Raw genomic sequence first — 10,110 nt, 5'->3', positions numbered from 1 at the left:
AAGCCATAAGATTATTATTTGTAGTTATCAAAATCTAAATACAAGATACAGAGAGAGACAGAGCAACAGGCCAGCAGTCAGAGAGAATGGCAGAAGCAAAAGAGAAAAGGTAATGGTGTTCAGCCATGCTCTCAAGTCAGGCTTCTAGAATTTTCCATATGCTAGTTTGTGCTTAGTTATAAATTTGACTTTTAGCATACTATAACATCACAAATCCATTTAGAAAATTCTAGAAGCCTGCCTAGAGAGCACAGCCTAACACCATTACCCTTTCTTTTTTGGTTCTGCCATTCTCTCTGACTGCTGGCCTGTTGCTCTGTCTCTCTCTGTATCTTGTATTTAGATTTTGATAACTACAAATAATAATCTTATGGCTTTGCTATTGCCCAGAAATGATTGAACATTGGAAATTTCCTGGAAAGGTGTCATGATTTAGATTAAGAATGTCCTGTAAAGACCTCATGTGCACATAGGCAAGGTGAGTGACTCATGAGGGTGATACACAGTAGATGACGTGCTGCTATGAGTTGGAGCCTTGTCAGAAAGATAAATAACTGGGAGCACCTCTTGGAAAAGCATATCTTCCCCCCTGGCTTCTCCCTTCTCTCTTTGCTTCCTGGCCACTGTAATACGGGCACTTTCCTACACCCAGACCCTTTTACTATGACTTCTTGTTTTGGATGTTGCACCAACTACTGGCTACAAAAAGTGAGTCAAAATATATGGCTCCTCCTTTGAATTGTGAGTGATGAGTACTGTGTTTCAGAAATGAGAATGTAACTAGACAGAAAGAATCTGAAATAAAATACAAATTATGGAAATTAAAATGTCAATTATGATTATTGTGCCACTGTGAATTAAAAGTTGAGGCTCTTCTACATCTTCTGATCATATCTCTCTTAACTTTTTATCAGAACAACTTCCTTTCCCTGACTTTTATTTCCTTTCCCTTCCTCTTCTCTTTCTCTTCCTTTTTCCTTTTCTTCCCCTTGCCTTTCTTTTCCTTCTCTTCCCAGCTATTGCATAACACTTGTAGAGGCTTTTAGATTTTGTATATAAACTGACAACTGAAAATATTAAATAGAGGTATAGTTGAATGTATTAGCTGGGGTTCTGCAGAGGAATAGAATCAACATAAATATATGCATAATTATACAAAGGCATTTGTTAGACAGGCTTACAGTCTCAGATATGGAAATCACAATGGCTTTCTGTGAGATCACAGGCAAAAAACCTCAAATTTACAGCACAGTGATGAGCCAAAGTTTACAGTGGCAGTAGAAGTTGAAGGCCTGGAAATGTTCTCTGTAGAGTCTGCATTAGAAGGCAAAAGAAAGTGAAGACAAAGGTTCAAAGGTGAAGACTGGAGGTCTTTCAAAAGAAAACACTTTTCTCTCCCTCTTTATTCCGAGGAGGCTACAGTCCTATTGATTGGTGCCACCCACATTCAGAATGAGTCTTTCCCTATCAGTTTGTGGGCCTACATGTCAGTCATGCACAGATGCATCCAGAACTTTTATAATATGCTAGGTGGTTCTTACTTAAGACAAGCTGACATATCACAACAATCACACTGAACTATCGAACGCAAGAAAACTGTTCTGAGAAACACAGTATAGTCTTAATAAGCTCAAACTGATATCTTTCCTGCTTTGATGATGTGTAGTAATGTTGCTCCCTCCTCTCGATCCTACCTCCTGACCAGATGACACCTGATGTTGCAGAAAGCTCAAGCCCATGAGACACTAAGAAGAGCAGTAAACAGTTATCTAGGCTTCCTGCTGGTGCTTAGCAAGGTGCACTGCCAGGAACCATAATGCAACACAAAAGCCATTTTGGGAAGCAACCTGAGGGAAAAGTGAGCAGGTTTATAATTTTAAATAGCAGAAAATAGCATTCTGACTTGCTACTCCAATTCTTTGAGGTATTTCCATGCTACTCCAACACTGTGCAATGCTTTGTGTGCAATGCAATATATCTTCTTCCTCCCCTTTAAACCTGGCTAACAAGTTGGCCAAGAGAGGGAATGTTGAATATTGTACATAGGGAGTTGGGTGGAGAGTGTTGGGAGGCACACACATCAATTTTCTTGAGAGCTAAGGAGTAGCCTCTCCGCTTCTCCTTACTTCCTTATAATTTTCTGGAGTACATTTGCTCATAACCCCTTAAATTCAAATCTCCCAGGACTCAAGTAAAGTAAATCACTCTCCCACTTCCTGGAATTATTTATTGTCAGAGTATGTCATATGAAGGGTAGAGAAGGCCAGTCTGGAGGACAAGTGATGCATATAATTTGTGTTTTCCCCACCTACAGTTATTTCTCTGCTATGAACTCTTCTATAACTTAGTTTTACACTGATTAACTGTTGTGGCTTGTGTCTAGATGCTGCCCACATCATCGTGCAATCATAGGTGGGGCTTTTTCAGAGGTGGCTGAATCTAGAATGTGTGATTGATTCATGGTGCAATGCTAGGATTAAGGATGCTAGGATTAAGGGCAGGTCATCACTAAATTAGTTCACTGATTGGTTTCACATTGCCCTAACCCTGATAGTCTGGATACAATATAAGGGATGGAAAGAGGCTTTTCTTCTCCCTTCCTTGCTTGCTTCTGCTATCTTCTGCTTGCCATGAACTGGTTCTCTTTTGCATTGAACTTCCGCCAAGCCATCCTGCTTGGAACCAATCAATTACGGTAAGAAACCTCTACAATTTGTGAGCTACATAAATCTTTGTCCCTTTAACTTTTAGTGTCTAGTATTCTGTCTCAGGAATGAGAGAAAAGCAACTAAGACAATAAGCCATCACCTTGAACAGTAATCTGTTTCTTTGGCATAGTTCTTGCCTTTCCAGATTTCAATCTCTTTGGGATCAAGACTAAGACATAATTATTTTTAACCTTCAAAGAATCAAGCCCAGTGCTTGGTAGTCAATTGATTGATGAAAGGGAGGAAGAAAGTGATATGATAGATAAATGAAAAGATGGAGTAAGACCTTTAGAAGATTCATAGCATTTGATAATGCCAATGTTGTCTTCCATCTTCACATTACATGAAAACCTCAGGTCATCTGCAAGAATCCTGAAGTTTGCTCCAAGTATCCTTTCTGTAGTCATCTGATCAATCATGGTTGAGATTGAACATCTTTCACATGGAATCTGAAATTTGAAGTGTTCCAAAATTTAAAATGTTTTGAGCATTGACAAAATAGTACAAGTGGAAAAATCCACATGTAAATTATCACCAAAAATATGGAATAAAACTAACCTCAAATGTATAAGAAACATAAGTGAATTTCAGGCTTAGATTTAGGTCTCATCCCCCAGATATCCCATAGTGTATATTCAAATATTCTAAAATCTAAAAACCCAAAGTATGAAAAATTTCTGTTCTTAAACATTTTGGATTAAGCTACTCAGCTTGCACTCCCATGTACACAGTGACATGAAAATGTTTACATGGCCATGTCTCCTAAGAGTTCTAAATCTTTAGATTTTATCCACTGGAAACTAAGAGTTAATGATGGTCAGTGCTGACTGGTTTGCAGAAATGGATATGGTGCCTGATGTTTGATACACTTTGTGCAATCTTTATACTGATTCTGTATGCAGGGTACTAGAGTCTCAATTTTGAGGATGAGTAAATTGTAACATATGAGAGGTTGTGCGGCTTATAAATGGGAAATATTACCTATTTATTGCAGAAGCCTGACACCTTTATACAATCATAGCATGTACTCCTCTATGATATAGGCTTTTCATTGTTGTTATCACTGCTTCATTTTCTAATACAAGATATAGAAATCCTTTTAAAAGAAGAGGAGGAAAGTGTACACCATTCCTAGAAAAACATTTGAAAAGACTCATTAAAAAATAAAGATTTAAAAATGCTTTTTGTTGATAAAGACATATTCAGTTTTGTGGTAAAAGAATAAAAATAATTTTAGGGATAAATATATGTCAGAAAAGAAGTTATTCTACTGAACAATAAATTCCCCTGTTTCTTTAAAAATAGACCTCTTAAGATGCTGGAAAGGAATTTATGAAGGGGTGGTTTTATTTTCTCAAACATGAATGATGTTAGAAGATTACATACTGTACATGTTTTATATTCAACAATGTCTGTGTGCACACTCTAAAGATAGAACTAAAGACAAGGATAGTTATTCTCAATGATGATAATAAATTCCTTCTTACATGGAAAAAGGCCATTTTTGTAAGGAGATTTATTGTCATAATATTTTTTATTTTTAGTCAATGTACAAACAGATGCTTTTCTTTTTACAAAATTTTATTTTTCTGGACTCAGTTGAAGTCTGGGAAGTTATTAGATCTTATTGATTCCTGCATATTGTCTTTACCTGTGGTTTAGGGCATGACATGTTTTCTTACTATTATTGTCTGGGGGGGTCAAATTTATACATAGCCTGTGTATTCAGTGTGGAAATTTCAAAATATGAGTGAAAAAGATTATACCTCCAATAGAAATTTATTTAAATAGACTTTTGGAGCTATTCATTGTTTTTAAAAATTATCATTAAGGGGGCTGGGGATTTAGCTCAGCGGCAAAGCACCTGCCTGGCAAGCGCAAGGTCGTGAGTTCGGTTCCCGGTACCGGAGAAAAACAAAAACAAAACAAAACAAAAAAATTATCATTAAGAATCAGTGGGATGAGGTAAAAGGACTCTAGGCTTATGAATCAGACTTACCTGAAATCTAATCTCTAGGTAAATTATGAAACTGGATTTTATTTTTCTCTGTGTGATACATAATTCCATGAATTTATATGAGATAATATATGTAAAGTTCCTGGTTGGTGAGCACTTAATACTTTCATTTTCCTTTTTGTTTCTATCAGTCTTTCTCTTTCTACTCAAAAGTAGAATACTGGTGAGTTATAAAAGCATTTGGGACTGCTATTATTTAATAAATACATTGATTACTCTCACTAATCTGAACCCGCAGATATACTTGTGAAATCATGTCAGGGGACCTTTGGAGGATGGCATTTGTATAGCACTGACAGCTCAGGAAACTGGAAACAAGCCAATGTTCATAAATTGCAAATCCATTTACAATTCAAACACAATGGGAACTATATGGCATTTTGGGAGTGATTTTGAAAGCATACGGTTTGGAGCTATTTTGACAGATTAAGTATTTTCCCTGCATCATTTACTTTAGAAGATTAAAACTTGATTATAAAATACCAAAATGTTTTTAGATGTGGAAATATTTGAGCATAAATCATATACTCCAGGTTCATGAGAAAATTATCAGAAGAACAACTGATGTGGTATTCTGTAGGGTCTGATACTGGGCCAAAGAGACATTACAATAGTTTATTGTTCATAGAATAATATATTCTTGTAGCATTGTTTTGGAATGTAGGCTTCACCCAGAGTTGATTGGTGCTTGGCAAGACACCAAAACAATGCTTCTGATGAAGAAAAGTCATACCAATATAAACTTTTTCTTTTTAACCTTGTAGTAGTGAATGTCTACTTTACTTCAAATCAAATAGAGGTAGTTTTGCAACTCTATGGCAGAAAGGCATTCCAAAATAGAAGCTCTGTGTCAGAAACTGTTTTGTGATTTCCAGAAGAGTGGAGTTTAATCTTTTGAAGCACAGACACTGTTATACAAACTTAGTAGAAAGAGTTAAGATCTATGTGATAAATGTGGAACCTCTCCAAATAACTAAATGTGCCATCACCTTAGAATTCATGTTAGTTATAGGTGGCCTCGGTGTTTTTTTTTTTTTTTTTTTCAGACACAACTTTTTGTTGTTTTGTTTTTAAATCACTAAAAGAAACTGGGTCCTACAAGCTGCAGTGATCTAAGCCGCATCAAACATGTGCATTTGTCCTTTATTCTTTTAAATATGATTAAATTATCACACTCCTGGCACGTTTCATTTGTATGAAATTCTGCACCATACATACTAATGGTAAAGTTATTAACCCCCATTCCAGGGGGCGAAAAGACTACTCTGGAAGATAATTTTCAATGAAATCTAATCAAATTTTAAGTATATTGTGACAAGATTATAAATGAGATGAAAAATAACATTTTAACATTTGGCCATCAATGTAAGAAAAAGGTTTGCTTACACCAATTTTTAAGATTTAATATATTCTACCCTCCTATGGTCCTCAGAATTAAAGCATAATGAACAGGAAAGAAAAGGAAAAGAAGGCAACTGCCTTTTAAGGCAGAACATCTTGCCAGGTGTAATGAAGGTAGGGTATATACGAAATCATCAAGTGTAGAATTTCATAGGGCCAACAGGGTAACAGTTTATGTTTCACTTATACAGGTGAAGTGGATTTTCCAATTACCAGTTGCATTAAATGCACCAAATAAAGCTCCTAAAGTGATATTATAAGGTGCCACCTTAAATTCACCAGGATGCAACTGTGCATAATTTTAAAATGGTTTCTTAAATTTATGTAGTTTTTGAAACATAACACGAGGAAGGTGTTAAAACTGGTATAATAGCTAAATGGAATAAGATTTCCAGATTTTGGGAGGGGTGAAAAGGGAGATATTCAGAACCTTTCACCAGAATTTCCCCAGCTTTACCATAGTGGGTTAAGGATGTGCTTTGTGGATGTGGTTAGTCAATGACACCAGCCTGACCGACCTCTCTTTCTGCACCAAATCCCATTGAGTTATCTGGTTCCTTGGGCTGATGAAGAACCATTAGACAAGGAGCACTGGCATCATCCAGAGTGATGTTCTCCCAGCGACTGACCAACCTATCGGGTTGAGGGGCTATAACAGCCTTGGGGCCCTTGCAAACTCACCAAACATTACAGACACTGCACTTGCCAGTGTGCTGGTTAAGAAACACAGAACTCTACCTCGTCTCCTGCCTGTAACTCAATGCCATCCTGAATTTCTTTCACATGGAAAAATATCTTCTTGCTTTCTCCTACTTCACAGTTAATGAAGCCAAACTGCTCTTTCACACACTCCACTGTGGCTCTGTGCAGGGGTGTAGTGTTATAGGCTATTGTCCATGCATTTTGGCAGAGTACACACAATGGCACTGGAATTTAACACGCTCCCCTTTCTGTGGGCATTCCCCTTTGTTCGCCATCCCAACTGTGCCAAATACATACAGTTTACCTTTCATATCCCCCTCTTCCACAGTCTCAATCATTTCTTGATATTCAATCTGTGTTGGATCAACACTCCTCAGAGGGCTAATTTACCGGGGCAGACAGTGGGATCACCTTCCTCAGTAATAACATTCACTGAGTGAGTTTTGTTTACTTTTTCAGCACTGACTTTGTTGCTTTTGCCTCTTGACAAGCTGTATTCAACCATGTCCCCCAGTTCCAGGCTATCAACATCACCAGAGAATTCACTGTAATGTAAAAAGGTTGCCCTATTATGATTGGCTGTTTCAATAAATCCAAAATTATACTTCAGAGTTGCCACATAACCCAAGAACCACTTGGATTTGGAATTACTACCTAAAAGTTGCACAAAAGTTGCAGTCTGCTACCCAAACCTCTGTCTGTTACTAATGCTAAATTTAATCTTATCGCCTATTTGAGGAGAAGTAGAACCTTCTACGTCTTTGGCTGGAAAAGCAACAGTCAGTTTCACTCCACAATCATCACAAACAATAATGCCACACTCAGCCTTCTTCTCCTTGGCTTTACTGGGGTTAGTGGTTTTAGGAGTGGAAAAAATGGCTTCTTTTTCTACAGTGCTCACAAAATGATGTTCTGAATGAGAGTGGAATGAAACCATGTCCTTGGGAAGTTTTTTAATCCTAATATCATGATTTCTTAGCATTTCAGGAACCACAGTAAACTCTACTGGAGCTGATTCCCATTCACAATTTCACTGAAGTGGAAGAACATACGAACATCCTGATCCACGCACGTGATGAAACCAAACACATCTCTGATGGCAGTGGTTACACCCATTCCTCTAGCTTCATTAGTGAATTGAAATGTATCTGATAGAACTTCTATACTGTTTGCTCATTCTAATTTGTCATGTCTGCCTGTTGAAATATTAAACCTAACATGGTCACCTTTGAACAGGGTCACCTTGGATTTTGTATCTTTATCTCTAAAAGGAAGTTCTTCAGGAATCACAAAACCAACTTCGATTTGCCCCAACAGTGGATCATTCTGGTTTTTACTGGGTACTTTTGGGATAACTGTGGTTACAGTTTCTTTAAAATATTCAATGCTGACATCTTCAAAAATGACTGTTTCTTGAGGCAATAATCTGACATCTGTTGCAACTTCTTTATCATTTCTGTCCTTAATTGTGAATTCCACATCATCTCCAGGCTGCATGGTTTCTAGGTCACCTTTAAACTCATTGCAGAGAAAAAGTACCTCTATTACCACGTCACCTCTTTCTTTTTAAAATTTATTTTAAAAATAAAAGGAGAACATATTAACAAACAGGCATCCATTTACAAAATAGCATAAGAACAATACAAACAATACAGTAAAGTCAATTACCCGCTTCATGGCACAAACTACCCCCTGACAGCCGGCTTGTTCTTTTTCAACAGTGTATTGTTAGGAGCACTTATAGCACTAGTATGTTTGTTGTTATCAATTACAAAGCTTATTTTATCTCCAGTTTCCACTTGAACATTCCCTTCCTTCAGGGGTGTAAGTTAGGTAAAACTCTTCCCCATTACACTCATAGCATACACTCCCTGTTAGACTCTGACTGGGGGCAGCTGGAGATTTACTCTCTAAATTGTGAGGAACAGTGCACACAACTTGTCTATTCCTTCATTCTTCAGGGTGGATTTCTGGTTTTATCTTCAGTAGTTTATTAGCAATTGGTTGGCCAGTCTGCCAGTCAGATGATACTTTGAATTCAACATCATCTCCTACTCGTAAGTCCTGCAGGTTGCCATTACGTTGTGAACAGTGGAAGAAAAGTCTAGCTTGACATTCTGAACAAAGCCATAAGAGGTTAATAGTTTTTAAATAACCCCAGTTTCATGGGGTTATTCAATGGTACTCATTATGTCAACTATTGTGGAGAAGGTTGGGATCAAAGCTCATCTTGCATTGATAATCAAATATTGCACTTTCAGTAGTATTAGCTGATTCTTCCTTTTCAGCACAAGTTTCAAAGGGTGAAAGTTGATAGTATCCAAAAAAAGTGAGAGAAAATGATCTACCAAGCTAATAAAGAATGCAACTGTGGCTGCACTGGGCAATCTCACAGTACAGTGCTAAAGAAAACAAAGACCACTAGCAGCCTTGGGAAGCGCCCTTTCAAAGGTGTTGAGTGGGCACAAACTTCATGTTTCAGATCAAGTGTTGTGTCTTCAATTTAAGTGTACTCTCCTTGGCTTTTGTTGAGTGTTATGAGGCACGTTCCTTGCCTGATCTGAACTTGAAGCAGCAGTTTCAGGTGATAAAGTCTGTCCTGTCGCACTTCATACCCAACACCTCAGCAACCCCTCTCCAGTGCCGCCATAAGCAGCATGGCCCGCTACATTGGAATAAATCTCCTCAGTGGGTTTTGTGTGATGTCAGAAATCTTAACCCTTACCCTCAAGCAGTTATTTCTTCTTTTCCCCTCAACTGCTATTCCTTAATTTCCTTCTCTTTTCCACATTGTCCCCTGATGTGCAGTCTCAGTAGAAATTCTTTTATCTTCCATTGAAAACAAAAAGATGTTACAAGAAAAAACTTCTTAATATCCTCCCCACTCTATATCTACACATTTCTGTTACCCTCCTCTACTTCTCAAAGTTTAACCACCCATTTTCCAAACCCAGTCTCTGTTTGCCAGGACATTGCTGTATCAATGAATTTCATTTTCCCATAATCTTTAACCTTTCCTTTGTACTGTTTATTTTTACTCCTTTAAATAAGTTCTCTGAATAGTGTTACCTCAAATTATGCTAAGAAATTCAAAACAGGAAAGGCATCAAATTCAATTCATATCATTATGGAATTTGGCAGAGGGAAGGAGTGAGACTTTTGCCTGGGCAGCCAAAAAGACCACAGCAGAAGGAATGGATGGGACTTCATTTGAATGGATTTGACAGAAGTGTCCAGACACTTCCAACGAGGAGGGATTGCTTTGAAGGAGCCAAGTTACCC

At 37.5% G+C, this 10,110-nt stretch overlaps 1 pseudogene; it reads right to left on the bottom strand.

Moving 5' to 3' along the window:
* Positions 1 to 6,617: 6,617 nt before the first annotated feature.
* LOC102018577 lies at positions 6,618 to 9,142 on the bottom strand (annotated as a pseudogene).
* Positions 9,143 to 10,110: the final 968 nt, after the last annotated feature.

This window comes from Chinchilla lanigera, unplaced genomic scaffold, assembly GCF_000276665.1.
Source record: "Chinchilla lanigera isolate Chin_1 unplaced genomic scaffold, ChiLan1.0 scaffold00010, whole genome shotgun sequence".
Classification (NCBI taxonomy): domain Eukaryota; kingdom Metazoa; phylum Chordata; class Mammalia; order Rodentia; family Chinchillidae; genus Chinchilla; species Chinchilla lanigera.
This window is presented reverse-complemented; position numbering and strand designations above follow the sequence as displayed.